Here is a 14,544-nt window from a genome sequence, read left to right on the forward strand (position 1 = left end):
TATTGTTTAAGTTCTATGTATTTGAATAGTTTCCAAAATTTCTCGTTATTAATTTCTAGTTTTATTTTTGTCAGAAAAGATGCTTGATATTATCTCAATTTTTTTAATGTTTTAAGATTTGTTTTGTGACCTAACATCTGGCCTATCCTTAAGAATGATTCATGTGCTGAGGAAAATAATGTGTATTCTGGCCGGGTGCAGTGGCTCATGCCTGTAATCCCAGCACTTTGGGAGACCGAGGCGGGTGGATCACGAGGTCAGGAGATCGAGACCATCCTGGCTAACATGGCGAAACCCTGTCTCTACTAAAAATACAAAAACTTAGCCGGGCATGGTGGTGGGCGCCTGTAGTCCCAGCTACTCGGGAGGCTGAGGCAGGAGAATGGTGTGAACCCGGGAGACAGAGCTTGCAGTGAGCCGATATTGCGCCACTGCACTCCAGCCTGGGTGACACAGCGAGACTCTGTCTCAAAAAAAAAAAAAAAAAAAAAAAAAAAAAAGGTGTATTCTGCAGCCCTTGGATAAAATGTTCTGTAAATATCTATTAGATCCATTTGATCTATATTGCAGATTAAGTCTGATGTTTCTTTGTTGATTTTCTGTCTGAATGATCTGTCCAATGCTGAAAGTGGAGTGTGGAAGTCTCCAGCTATTATTGTATTAGAGTCTCTCTCTCTCCTTAGCTCTAATAATATTTCTTTTATATATGTGGGTGCTCCAGTGTTGGGTGCATATACATTTAAAATTGTTGTATCCTCTTGCTGAGTTGACCCCCTTTATCATTATATAGTGACCTACTTCTCTTCTTATTGCTTTTGTCTTGAATTCTATTTTGTCTGATATAAGTATAGCTACTCCTGCTCTTGGCATGGAATATTTTTTTACAATCCTTTATTTTCCATCTCTGTGTATCTTAATAGGTGAAGTGTGTTTCTTGTAGGCAGAAGATCAACTGGTTTTTTTTTTCATCCATTCAGCCAGTCTATGTCTTTTGATTGGAGAGTTTAGCCCATTGACATTTAAGTTTATTATGGACAAGTGAGGACTTACACCTGTCACTTTGTTCTTTTCTTATTGCTTCTTGGTCCTCCTTCTTTTTTTCGTTCTTGTCTTCCTCTAGTGAAGATTATTTTCTCTGGTGATATGATTTAGTTTCTTGCTTTTTATTTTTTTGTGCATTCATTGTATGTTTTTTAATGTGAGATTACCATGACGCTTGCAAATACGATTTTAAAACTCATTATTCAGGCATATAAATCAGCCAGAGTGGCAGTAGCAGAGGCAAGACCACCATAGCACCAGGAGTAGCAACTCAGAGAAAGCACAGAGCAACACTGACTGCAGAGACCTGGTGACAGCATGAGAGGTACTAGGTTTTCAAAAATTTGTATCATGCTTGAGTATAAATTAGTCATTCTTGGCTCAGGAGTTGTTGGAAATTCTGCTTTGACTGTACAATTTGTACAAATAATTTTGTTGAAAAACATGATTCTACAATAAAGGATATTACAGAAAGCAAGTTGAAATAGATACACAACTCTGTATGCTTGACATATTGGATACTGCAGGAACAGAACAATTTACAGAAATAAAGGGTTCGTACATAAAAAATGGACATTTTTGTATATGTATATGCTTTGTATTAGCATATACCATCCCAGCACAGTCCACATTTTATGATTTACAAGATCTGAGAGAACAGATTCTTTAAGTTAAAGACACTGGTATTGTCCCAATGATTGTTGGTAATAAGTGTGACTTGGAAGATAAAAGAGTTGTAGGGGAAGGAACAAGGTCAAAATCTAGCAAGACAATGGAACAACTGTGCATTCTTAGAATCTTCTGCAAAATAAAAAATAAATCTTAATAAGGCCAGGCATGGTGGCTTATGCCCGTAATCTCAGCATTTTGGGAGGCCAAGGAGGGTGGATCACCTGAGGTCAGGAGTTTGAGACCAGCCAGGCCAACATGATGAAACCCTGTTTCTACTAAAAATAGAAACAGGCGTGGTGGCACATGCCTATAATCCTAGCTACTCTGGAGGCTGAGGCAGGAGAGTCACTTGAACCCAGGAGGTGGAGGTTGCAGTGAGCTGAGATCACGCCATTGTTTTCCAGCCTGGGCAAAAAGAGTGAAACTCCGTCTCAAAAAAAAAAAAAAGAAAAGAAAAGTTAATGAGACTTTTACTACCTAGTGTGGCAATTAACAGAAAAACTCCAATGCCTGGGAAGGCTTGCAAAAAGTCATCATGCCAGCTGCTTTAATATACTAACTGCACTGTAGCTCTGAGCCAGATCTGAAGAATGTTGCCCAATTCAACAGTGCCTGAGCAATTCCAACTTTGTTAAACCTACCAACGGCGTAAGTGGACTCTCCTGTGGTGATGCCCTTTAAGAGACAGATGAAAGATACCATATCAGTTTGCACATTCTAATAACTTTCCAGTACCACAAGAGAGATTTTTACTTATCTAATAGTCCTAGAGTATGCAGCTGGTAAAACCAGAAGCTACATCCAGTATTACTGCTAAGAGACTTTCTTCACCCACCAATGTTGTACATGTATGAAAATGGCGTACTGTGTACTTGAACAAGCCCCATGCTTTGTATTGGAGAGTACAATAACGCAAATTGTAAAAGCACCACTATTTTGGCATAATAAAAGAAAGTCCAAAGAGATCCTATACAGACTACTCCAGATACTTTTGATTTGTTGGTACTTGTAGCTTATCATAATTTTTTTAAAAATTCAAGATCATTATCATTGTACAAAATATGCATTATGATTAACACAGCTATATAGTTTTTTTAAATTTTTTAAAGAGAAACTATGAAGCAGTGATCTTGTCTTTAAAATATAATAGTCCTTTCAGTATAATATCTTATTTTGAAGATGTTGCCTTTAATATCTGTCGGGAAAGAAATGTCCAGACTTTTCAAATCTCTTATTATATTTTTCCTTTTTCGTTTACATAGGAAAAATGTTTATAGTTGTGTGTACAGTAAGAGTCTACAACAAGAAGTGGATATTTTCAAACAATTTTTTTTTTTTTTTTTTTGAGACAGAGTCTCGCTCTGTCGCCCAGGCTGGAGTGCAATGGTACGATCTCGGCTTACCACAACCTTCACCTCCGGGGTTCAAGCAATTCTTCTGCCTCAGCCTCCCCAGTAGCTGGGATTACAGGCCTGCACCACCACACCCGGCTAATTTTGTATTTTTAGTAGAGACCGGGTTTCTCCATTTTGGCCAGGCTGATCTCAAACTCCCAACCTCAGGTGATTTGCCCACCTTGGCCTCCCAAAGTGTTGGGATTACGGTCTTGAGCCACCGCGCCTGGCCAGCTTACACATTTTTATGCATGACCATGCAAGATAAAGATTGCCTGTATAGTAAGCCAACATTGGGGTAGAGGGTCATAGTTTACAGGTAACTGATGGTCTCCTCAAGGGAGAAAGAAAAAGATTTACTGACTACCTAGTCATTATGGTTGAATTTTGTACCATGAGCCTTAGAGATTCGAAAATAAATTGAAAAATAACAATTTAAAAATATTCTGCACTACTATTTGAAACATAAGACTTAAAAAGCCTCCTAATTTATCTCAAGTTAGAATAAGATATTCTAAATAAATCACAAAAGTTCAGACCAAGCAAGCTCCTCTGAAGTATCTGAACAAAATTTTAGGTGAAAGTATTAAAATGTTGTCCTAACAAACAAGACTGAAACTTCTGCACAATCCCTTATAAGAAATCAAATTTTCCATAGGATCAATTCTACAATTAAGAGATTACATTCTGAAAAAATGGCCTTTTTCATAAACTGAATCAGTGAGGTAGCTTTGTGAAACAGCAAATTGTTAAAATGGTTCCCATCATCTAATTCTAATCTTGCTTCCTTGGGATGAGCACTACAACTGGTTAGCAACAGAATCGATTTTATGTCATCAGATACATTTATGAATTCTGAAATTATATGCATTGAAAATATAAAGTGTATATCCTCAGACTCAGCTGTGTGCAAGAAATATCATATGACCCAAGGGAAGTTAAATTGTACAGTCATAAAAAAGAGCCCCGAATATGGACCCACTGCCTTTTTACCATTAGGCTAGAGAGGAGCCATGTCAACATTCAAGAACTAAAAATTTTACATGCAAGAAAATTCTTACTCAAGCACACACTTCTACCATCATTTCTCTCTTTTTTTAATTGACACAATTTATAGGGTACATAGTGATGTTTCTTACATATAATGTGTGGTGATCAGATCAGGGTAATTAACATATTCATCAGGTCAAACATTTATCATTTCTTTGTGTTGGGAACATTCAAAATCCTCCTTCTAGCTATTTGAAACTATGTAATATATTGTTGTTAACTATAGTCATCTTACAATGGTATAGAACACTAGAACTTATTCCTCCTATCTAGCTGTAATTTAATATTCTTTAACAAATCTCTCTCTATCCCTCTGTTCTCCCTGCCCTTCCCACTCTCTCATATCTTTCTTTCTTTCTACTTTTTACTTCTATTACATCAACTTTTTTTAACTCACTTCCACATGTAAGTGAGAACATACAGTGTGTAGCTTTCTGTTCCTGGCTTATTTCACTTAACCTAATGTCCTCTAATTCCATCCATGTTGCTGCAAATGACAGAATTTCATTCTTTTTATGGTGGAGTAGTACTCCATTGTGTATATATGCCACATTTACTTTACCTATTTATCTGTTGTTGGATACCTAGGTTGATTTCATATCTTGGCTGTTGTGAATAGTGCTGCAATAAACATGTGGGTGAAGATGTCTCTTTAATATACTGATGTTCTTCCTTTGGATAAATGCCCAATAGTGAGATTGCTGGATCATATGGTAGTAGTTCCATTTGTAGTTTTTTTTTAAGAACCTCCAAACTGTGTTCCATGGTGACTTTACTAGTTTACATTCCCACAAATTGTGTATAAGGGTTCTCTTCTCTCCACATCCTCGCCAGCCATTGTTATTTTTTGTCTTTTTGATAATAGCCATCCTACCTGGAGTGACATGATATCTCAATGTGGTTTTTATTTGCATTTCCCTAATGATTAATGATATTGAGCATTTTTTCATATATTTGTTGGCCATTTGTATGTCTTCTGTGAAATGTCTTCTCAGATCATGTACTTTCATACATACATATATGTACTTCATACATATATAAAGTAATTTTGGGGATCTCTATTTTGTTCCACTGGTCTGTGTGTCTGTTTTTATGCCAGTACAATACTGTTTTGGTTACTAGAGCTTTGTAGTATATTTTGAAGTCTGGTGGTGTGAGGCCTTCAGCTTTGTTCTTTTTGCTTAGGATTTCCTTAGCTATTTGGGAGTCTTTTGTGGTGCCATACAAGTTTTAGGACTGTTTTTCCTAATATCTATAAAAAATGACATTGATATTTTGATATGGATTGTATCAAACGCAGATTGCTTTGGATAGCATGGTCATTTTAACAATATTCTTCCAATCCATGAGCATGGGATGTCTTTTTATTTGTGTATCTTCTTCAATTTCTTTCATCAGCGTTTTGTAGTTTTCCTTGTAAAGGTATTTCACTTCATTGGTTAAATGTGTTGCTAGGTATTCTTTTGTGGCTATTGTAAATGAGATTGCCTTCTTGATTTCCTTTTCAGCTAGTTCTTTGTTAATGTATAGAAATGTTACCAATTTTCGTATATTGATTTTGTATCCTGCCACTTTACCAAATGTGTTTATCCGTTCCAAGAGTTTTGTGGTAGTGTTTAGGTTTTACTATGTATAAGATCATGTCATCTACAAACAGGGACAATTTGACTTCCTCCTTTCCAATTTGGATGCCCTTTATTTCTCTCTCTTGCCCAATTGCTCTGGCTTGCCATCATGTCTTACTGCAGTATCAGGCTCACTACAAGCCTGTTCATGGTCTACCATAGGTTGAACCTTGAAATCGGCCAAAACACAGATACACTGAACATCACCAGAGCAATAAGTATTTCTCTCACGGAATATTTTGTGATATTAATCAATGATATCACAAGATATCCCACCTGATGTTGTCCTCATTTAAGTTCCTTACACCCAGTGTATCTCATCTTTATGCCTTGGGGAAGAGGTGATGCCATAGAGTACAAAGAACAAAAATATTAAGTAATTAGTATTTGAGTTTTAAAAGCCAATGTCCCAGCCTAGAATAACAGAATCTGAAAACAGATAATAAGTTTAGTTTCTGGTCTGCAATTTGTTAATACTATATAATTTTTAAATTAAAAAGTTATTTTAGGCTAGGAACTTGGTTGTTGAAATGCAAAAGTGGGCTATTTGACATTCTTGTTCTCTGCATTCCATCCCTGAGGCTTGAAGATGACAATGGGATCAATCACAGCATGCCTTTTGCATGACATGATGAAAAATAAAATCACATTGTAAAAGGCATAATTTAGGGTCTTTTTTTTTTTTTTACTGTCCTCAAATATTTACTTCTGAGTGCTCAGGGGATGTTTTTATCATCATCATTGTTGTTATTATTACTCAGAACATTTTTCCCTGCCACTTTCAAGTCTGGAGCTTTTTCAGAAACCTAAAGTTCTAAAAGGCTGGATTTTAAGTGGTTGCTTTTTCTTTGAATGAGTATATTTAATAGTCATTAAATATCAGTCTCTGGGAGGTTGAGGTAGGAGGATCACTTGAGCCCAGGAGGCAAAGGGTGCAGTGAGCACTCCAGCTTAGGTAACAGAGTGAGAACTTGTTTAAAAAAAAATCAGTTTCATGAAGAATTTTTAATGACTTGAGGAAATTAATGCTATGATACTAGGTAGAAAGAAGTACAGTCATAAGCCACCTAATGACGTTCCAGTCAATGACGGACCAGATATATGGAGGTGGTCCCATTGGCTGCAGTAGAGGTGAAAAGTTCTTATTGCCTAGTGACGTTGTAGCTGTCATAACATCGTAGTGCAAAGTATTACTCATGTGTTTGTGGTGATGCTGGTGTAAATAAACCTACTGCACTGCTAGTTGCATAAAAGTATTGCATATACAATTATGTGGAGTACATAATACTTGATGCTGGTGTAAAACCTACTGCACTGCTAGTTGTATAAAAGTATTACATATACAATTATGTAGAGTACATAATACTTGATAATGATAATAAAGAACTATGTACTGGTTTATGTGTTTACTAAACTATACTTTATTATTTTAGAGTATGCTCCTTCTACTTATTAAAAAAAAAAGTTAACTATAAAACGGCTTTTTAGTTAACTATAAAAACTACCTTTAGGTAGGTCCTTAGGCAGAAGGTATTCCAGAAGAAGGCCTTGTTAAAAGAGATGGCCTCTTCATGTGTGTTATTACCACTAAAAACTTTTCAGTGGGACAAGATCTGGAGGTGGAAGACAGAGATGTTGATGATCCTGATTCTGTGTAAGCCTAGGCTAATGCGTTTGTGTTCTAGTTTTTAACAAGAAAGTTTTAAAAGTAAAAAATAAAAATTAAAAAAATTAAATAGGAGAAAGCTAATAGAATAAAGATATAAATAAAGAAAATATTTTTGGACAACTGTACAATGTGTGTGTTTTATGCTGTGTTATTACAAGAGTCAAAACTTTTTTTAAGTTTTTATGGTAAGCTAAGGTTAATTTATTATTGAGGAAAGAAAAATATTTTTATAAACTTAGTGCAGCTGAAGTATACAGTGTTTATAAAGTCTATGGTAGTGTACGAGAACATCCTTTGCCTTCATACTCACTCACCACTCACTCACTGAATTACCTAGATCCACTTTCAGTCCTGCAGGCTCCATTCATGGTAAGTGTCCTGTACATGTGTACCATTTTTTATCTTGTATGCCATATATTACTATACCTTTTCTATGTTTAAATATATTTAGATGCACAAATACTTATCATCGTGTTACAATTGCCTACATCATCCAATATAATAACATGTTATACAGGTTTGTGGCCTAGAAGCAATAGGCTATACCATATAGCCTAGGCATGTAGTTGGCTATACCATCTAAGTTTGTGAAGGTGCACTCTATGATGTTCACACAAAATTGCCTAACAATGCATTTCTTAGAATGTACTTCATCATTAAGTGATGAATAACTATATAAAACCATATATTTTTATGATAATGATCTCATCTATGTAAAATAAAATAGAAAAAATTGATAAAAATATACCAAAATATTTTTCTCTGAGTGGTTTAAAAAATGAAAACTTCTGTGTCTTCACACATTTCCCTAGTTTATACATTTTCTGCAAGACAAATGCTACAATAAGAGCAGTAGTTTTATTACTTCCAGTATCATATTTACAGATTTCTTTGTACAAATTTCATGAAATCTTTTATCTGTTCCCCTGATTCCCAGCATGCATAGACCCCAGCTTCTCTCAAGCGACACCTCCAACAGGTAGCTCATCTGTGCCCCCAGGTTTGGGCTCTCATTGCCGCCATGGGTCAGAATTTAAGGCACCTTCACTCCATAGATGAAGATTGTATTGGATCAATTTTGCTCTATTTCTCATTTTAGCCTTGTGACTCATTTCCAACTGTTGAGTCTCTGGCCAGAGTCAGGGTTCCATAAACTTCTGTTAGACACATCTAAATTTGTATCTTCACAAATAATCTGCATGCTGATGACTGGTTCTCATTCATTGGCTACTGGCTGAATTTTCTGCATCAGAACCGCTAGTCTCCAAGAATATTGCTTGTGCCTCATGCACTGATATCCCTATGGTTTATCTCGACCCTGCTATCCACAGATTCAGTGCACCCTACCACCGCTCCTTCTAGAGATCCATTGCCTTCTTAACTCCTCTTCTTAACAAAAGCATTGCCTTTTATTTAATTATCCCAAGTATTTGCATTTTTGAGCCTTTTAAATTTAATAGTAGACTAAAAGACATTGTGTGTCTTAATGGAAGCTATTTCTAGAAATTGAGCCCAGATACTGGATGACCCTCTAAACATTTTACCTAAAGGTAGCCCTGAAGTGAAAACTGCTTTAGTGGTAAAGGTAAGAGATTTTCAAAAGCAAAGCCAGGCTTCTCAGCCTTTTCTTTATCTCCCAGGCTCCAGAGATACAGGAGCCAAAGTTGAAATAGGGTTTTCACTGTTTTTCTTCCTTGTGAGTAACCCCAACCATGTTCTCTATGCAGTTTCTCCACTCCCAGTATACTGAGGCCCGTGAATGCTACAGGATACTATTGCAGCACCAGTCACTCTGCAGACTACCCACCTCCACTACCATCCCCCTCTTGGGCCAGAATCACTGCTGTTTCAAACTCTCACTCTAGGCATGACTATATGGACAGAAAAATGAAAAGCAACTGGCAAGGAACACCTGATGGACAGAGATAGCAAAGAGATTATTGATGAGGCTCATGGAGGCAGAGAACCTCAATGGGATTGGGTCAAGGGGGTGGGGACAGAAACTTTTACCCATGAGAACCAAGTCTTAGGAGAAAAGAAGGAAACCCTACTAAATACATCATTTATGGTTGTTTACCATTTATGACTAATTAGTCTGAGCACAAAATCAATTCTGAATACCAACTTCAAACTAAAAAACTATCCTTCCAAGTTACCTTAAAGTTCACCTAGGAGGCCGGGCGCGGTGGCTCACGCCTGTAATCCCAGCACTTTGGGAGACCGAGGTGGGCGGATCACGAGGTCAGGAGATCAAGACCATCCTGGCTAACACGGTGAAACCCCATCTCTACTAAAAATACAAAAAATTAGCTGGGCGTGGTGGTGGGCGCCTGTAGTCCCAGCTACTCGGGAGGCTGAGGCAGGAGAATGGCATGAACCTGGGAGGCAGAACTTGGAGTGAGCCGAGATCATGCCACTGCACTCCAGCCTGGGCGACACAGCGAGACTCCATCTCAAAAAAAAAAGGTCATCTAGGAACAAGAAGAATGAGAATCTTTCAGGTTTCTTTGCTTCAAAAATTATTGCAGTGTTAAAGTGAATTTCTTGACAAATCAAGAAATGGTTCTTGAACTTTAACATGTATGGAGAGTTTATCAGGTGGTAAAACATGTTGTTAGATACTTTGATGCACTTTATTTCTCTTATCCCATACATCAGGCCTGTAACACTAAAGCCCTCACCTTTTCTATTGTTAAAAAAATGTAAAAAAAAAAAAAAAAAAAAAAACTTAAGGCAAATTAAATTTAACAGAGTTTATTTGAGCAAAGAATGATTCATGAATCAGGCAGCATTCAGAACCAGGAGAGGTTCAGAGAGTTCTACCCAGCAGCATGAACAATAAGCTTTTATAGGCTGGACACTGAAGAAAGTATATAAATCATCTGATTGACTACAGCTAGACAGTTGCCTTATTTGGGCATGGTGTGATGAGTCTTTTGACTTATTGGAGCATGGTCGGATCAGTTGCAGCCTATGATTGGGTGAAGCGCAACTGTTTGTTACAAAAGTGTGCTCCTAAATTAAGTGTTTATTTATTTAACTACTAAGTTATATTGCAGTTTATCACATAAAAACTTAAAGAATGGAGATATCCTCAGGGCAATGGCCTCCTACTTATTTAATCTGACACCATCTCTTAGAAATTACACAGTAGTTACGCCATGGACTCCCATATTAGTCAATGTCCAACCCTGATGTCACCACTTATAAGCTAAGTGACCACAGGAGTTACTTAAGTTCTGTCTGCCTCAATTTTCTCATCTGTAAATGGAGGTAATAACAGATTCAACCTCAAAATGTTGGTACCCACCACATGGGAAATTCCTAATAAATTACCACACATGCTTTAAAATTTTGTAATTTTAGAAGTTCATGTTGTTCAAGTTAGAGGGTAAATTAGTCATAATGATTTGTCACATAAAGATTCAACAGTTATTTAGTGCCAGCTATTTGCCAAAGACTGCAAGGCACTGTGAAGACAACAGTGAACTAAACAGATAAAAATCCCTGTGCTCATCTGGGTAGGGCTGGGGGAGGACAGGGCAGACATAAGCAAGTAAAACATGTAAGTTATTATTTGGTGAAAAGTATTAAAGAGAAAAAAGGACAGCCTTGTAGGGATTGAGGGCTAGGTGTGCAGGCTGCTATTTTAAATATAATAACATTACTTACACCTTACACAATTTTGTTTATTATTAGTGAGATATTAAGTTTATGATTTTAATTAAAACCATGAATTGGTCTTTCCTAAGTCAACGAGGTTATCTGCTCACAAATTAAAAACATCTACACAAACTTTTGTAGCTATTTATATTTAATGAAAAAGTTTATCAGTATTTCTCACATACTTTCAATGAGAGCACTTTGACCACTTAAAGATCACAAGTAAGCATAAAGTGTCTCATTTTAGAAGTTCTATTGTAATGATAGACGTACTATTTAAACTCATAGAAGATGAAGGAGTAGGAAACCATGACTTCAGACTTAGAAAAGATCCGCATTTCTTTCTTCAATCAGCTAGTCTGCATTTTCAAATATTGCAACATACATTTCAGACAAAGTTTTCAATTGTACCCTTTGATACAAAATTTCACAATGCAAAATGGTTGCAAAATTCCTCCAACATATAACAATACAATATTTACTTTACTCTCAAAGACTTGGCTTCGAAAGCAGGTTAATGCAAACCACAGGCACCAGAACATTAATAGGAAAGAGTCTAGAGAGTGGACCTCAGTGCAGAGCTGCAGTATCATCAGGAAAGCAGGCTTGTGTGCCCAGTGCCTACCTAGTGAGTGGGAAGTAATCTGCTTTGGGAGCTTCTTTCAAGATTCCTATTTAAAAGGTCATTATTAAGGAAAAGAGAGTCTGCAGTAGGAATTTTGAAGATATGCTATTGTATTAGTCTGTTTTCATGCTGCTGATAAAGACATACCTGAAACCAGAAAGAAAAAGAGGTTTAATGGACTTACAGTTCCACGTGGCTAGGGAGGCCTCACAATCATGGCAGAAGGCAAGGAGGACCAAGTCACATCTTACATGGATGGCAGCAGGCAAAAAGAGAGTTTGGGCAGGGAAACTCCCCCTTTTCAAAACCATCAGATCTCATGAGACTTATGCACTATCATGAGAACAGCATGGGAAAGACCTGCCCCCATGATTCAATTACTTCCCACCAGGTGCCTCCCACAACACATGGGAATTCAAGATGAGATTTGGCTGTGGGGACAGAGCCAAACCATATCAGCTATTTAAATTTTTACGTAACGTATCAAAGTTTAATTCCCTTGTTTTGAAATATACATGTAATTCAGAATGGTTCTGATTGTTTCTGCCTTTGACACAGAATCATAGCCATTTTGAAACAGACATGAGGCATGTTCTCTTAAACTTAATGAGTATTTACTACTCACTGGAGAATGGTTTATAAGCATTGTCTTGTTCCATTCTCTTCAAGACTCAATAAAATAATTGTTAGCATATCCATTTACAGTTGAGAAAAGTGAAGCATAAAGAGGTTTAAAAAGCTTCTCAGGTACACACAGATAGGAGGTAGCAGCATTGGAAATGAAACCTAAGTTTATGTGACCCTAAAGTTCATAACCTTAACCTTAATATTAAGCTGCCATTAGCCAGATGATGTTTTAAATGAGTCATTAGTATTCTTTTCTTTTTAGGAGGCTGGAATATCTCATTCGAACAGTCCTGCTCCTTTTAAGGAGGAAATTTATTTTATGTATAACTATGACTTCAAAGTTTAGAATAACCCCTACCACCACAAAAAATAAAAACAAAAACCAATGATCAAACACAGAGGAGAAAAAATCCCTGAACTACAGGAAATTGCATTCTAAGGGTTGCTATAACTAAACATCTCTCGGTTTTGGAATGTGAATAAAGCTTTCAGGGGTAATGGCAATATTTTAAGTCTATTATTACCCATTGTAATCAAAACACTTCTTAAATAAATATTTAATAATAGGCTTAGATTCCTAGAGTCACTGGCACATCTCTTGTTCTCTTCCTATAATCTAGTTTCTAATCTTTCTCTTCAATTTTTAACCTTCTACAGCTGCACTGTCTGGTAGGGTAGCCACTAGTCACATGTGGCAACTAAGCATTTGACAGGTAGCTAGTATGAATTGGGGCATCCTGTAAGTGTAAGCTATCTCAATTGTTAATATTGATTACATATTTAATGATATTTTGATATATTGGGTTAAATAAAATGTTATTAATTTTATTTAATTTACATTGTATTATTCTCAGAATACATGAGATCTACTGCCCATATTTCAAAGGAGTTACTAAAACAGAGATCTAAGACTGAATAGGTCTTGGTTAGTATGCTAAGCTTTGGTTTTTGGGGAACTAAAATTGTCCCTATGAGCTCTAATTGGGGCTTTCTTATTTACCTAAAAACATATCATTAGGTCAATCAGTTTAATCAGGCTATTCTTCCCTGATCTCTAGAATTCTGAAAAGTTAATCCTAACTAAATCACTTTAATATGTGTGAAAAACTAGACTTCAGTTGTCCTTTCTAATCATGAAGACCACTGTGTTGACAGGATTATTGAGCACTGTGTCTTTGAATCTTCTTCCTGGGAGAACCTTGACAGTAGAAGAGCATTAAGAGTTAAGTGGAGGTGCAGACAAAAAATTAAAAAAAAAAAAAAAAAAAAAATTAAAAAAAATTTTTTAACTGTTAAAAAAAAAAAAAAAAAAAAAAAAAAAAAGAGTTAAGTGGAGGTGATGCCCATCTCCAGATGCGGCCTTTGAGTTTTGAGCTTTGACCTCTGCAGGAGCTCAAATTTTCTTCGTATCTCCAGTTTTGGTGTTAAATTCATGCAAACTTAGGATTTCACTCTATAACATTTTTTAACATAAAAATCAATTAAAAATTAACACTGGATCCACCAACTTCCAGACTTCTTTAAGTGAGCTCAGGTTTGTGTTCAGACATTTTCAGTTTGTTATTTTAATTCTTAGTCAAGAACTTCTCAATTGATATACCATAACAGAAGCAAGGAGAATATAAAATGTTAACAACAAAAGATGAAGCCTAACACCTTGGATGTTGTAGATGTTCCAAAAATGTTCATGGATGATGAATATAACTATCAAATGAGAAAAGTTTTAATGTCAAAAATATCCCCAAAAAAGTCTATCTATTTTTCTGGGAGCTTATTTCACTAACAAATGCAGGATGTGTCCCAATTAAACCTCAGGAGCACATGGCCTTTATTTACCAGTAAAATTTGTCCCAGATATTAAACGGTCTTGCTCAACTACAGTTTACTGTCCACAGCCAAGATGGCTATATGTTCCCGTAGCATATGTAGTGCAGATGACACAGCTAGTGTAGGCATTTTTGTGCTTTTCTAGTTGCTTTTATATCTGCCGTGAATTCTTACTGTAATATTCACTCCAAAACCCTTGCTCAATTGATTTCAAGAGGGTTTCTCAATAGCTGGTATACCCCAAGCCACTTATTTCAAGTTACAAGAAAACTATGTTATCTTCCTAACCCCATCTGCCTCCTAAACCTCTACTTCTGTCTCTTCCTCTGGGAACTGAATAGTCAGGGATTC

At 36.4% G+C, this 14,544-nt stretch overlaps 1 pseudogene; it reads left to right on the forward strand.

The window, feature by feature from the left end:
• Positions 1-618: 618 nt before the first annotated feature.
• Positions 619-2,710, forward strand: LOC112133891 (ras-related protein Rap-1b-like; annotated as a pseudogene).
• Positions 2,711-14,544: the final 11,834 nt, after the last annotated feature.

The sequence above is a fragment of the Pongo abelii genome, chromosome 5, assembly GCF_028885655.2.
Source record: "Pongo abelii isolate AG06213 chromosome 5, NHGRI_mPonAbe1-v2.0_pri, whole genome shotgun sequence".
Taxonomy (NCBI): domain Eukaryota; kingdom Metazoa; phylum Chordata; class Mammalia; order Primates; family Hominidae; genus Pongo; species Pongo abelii.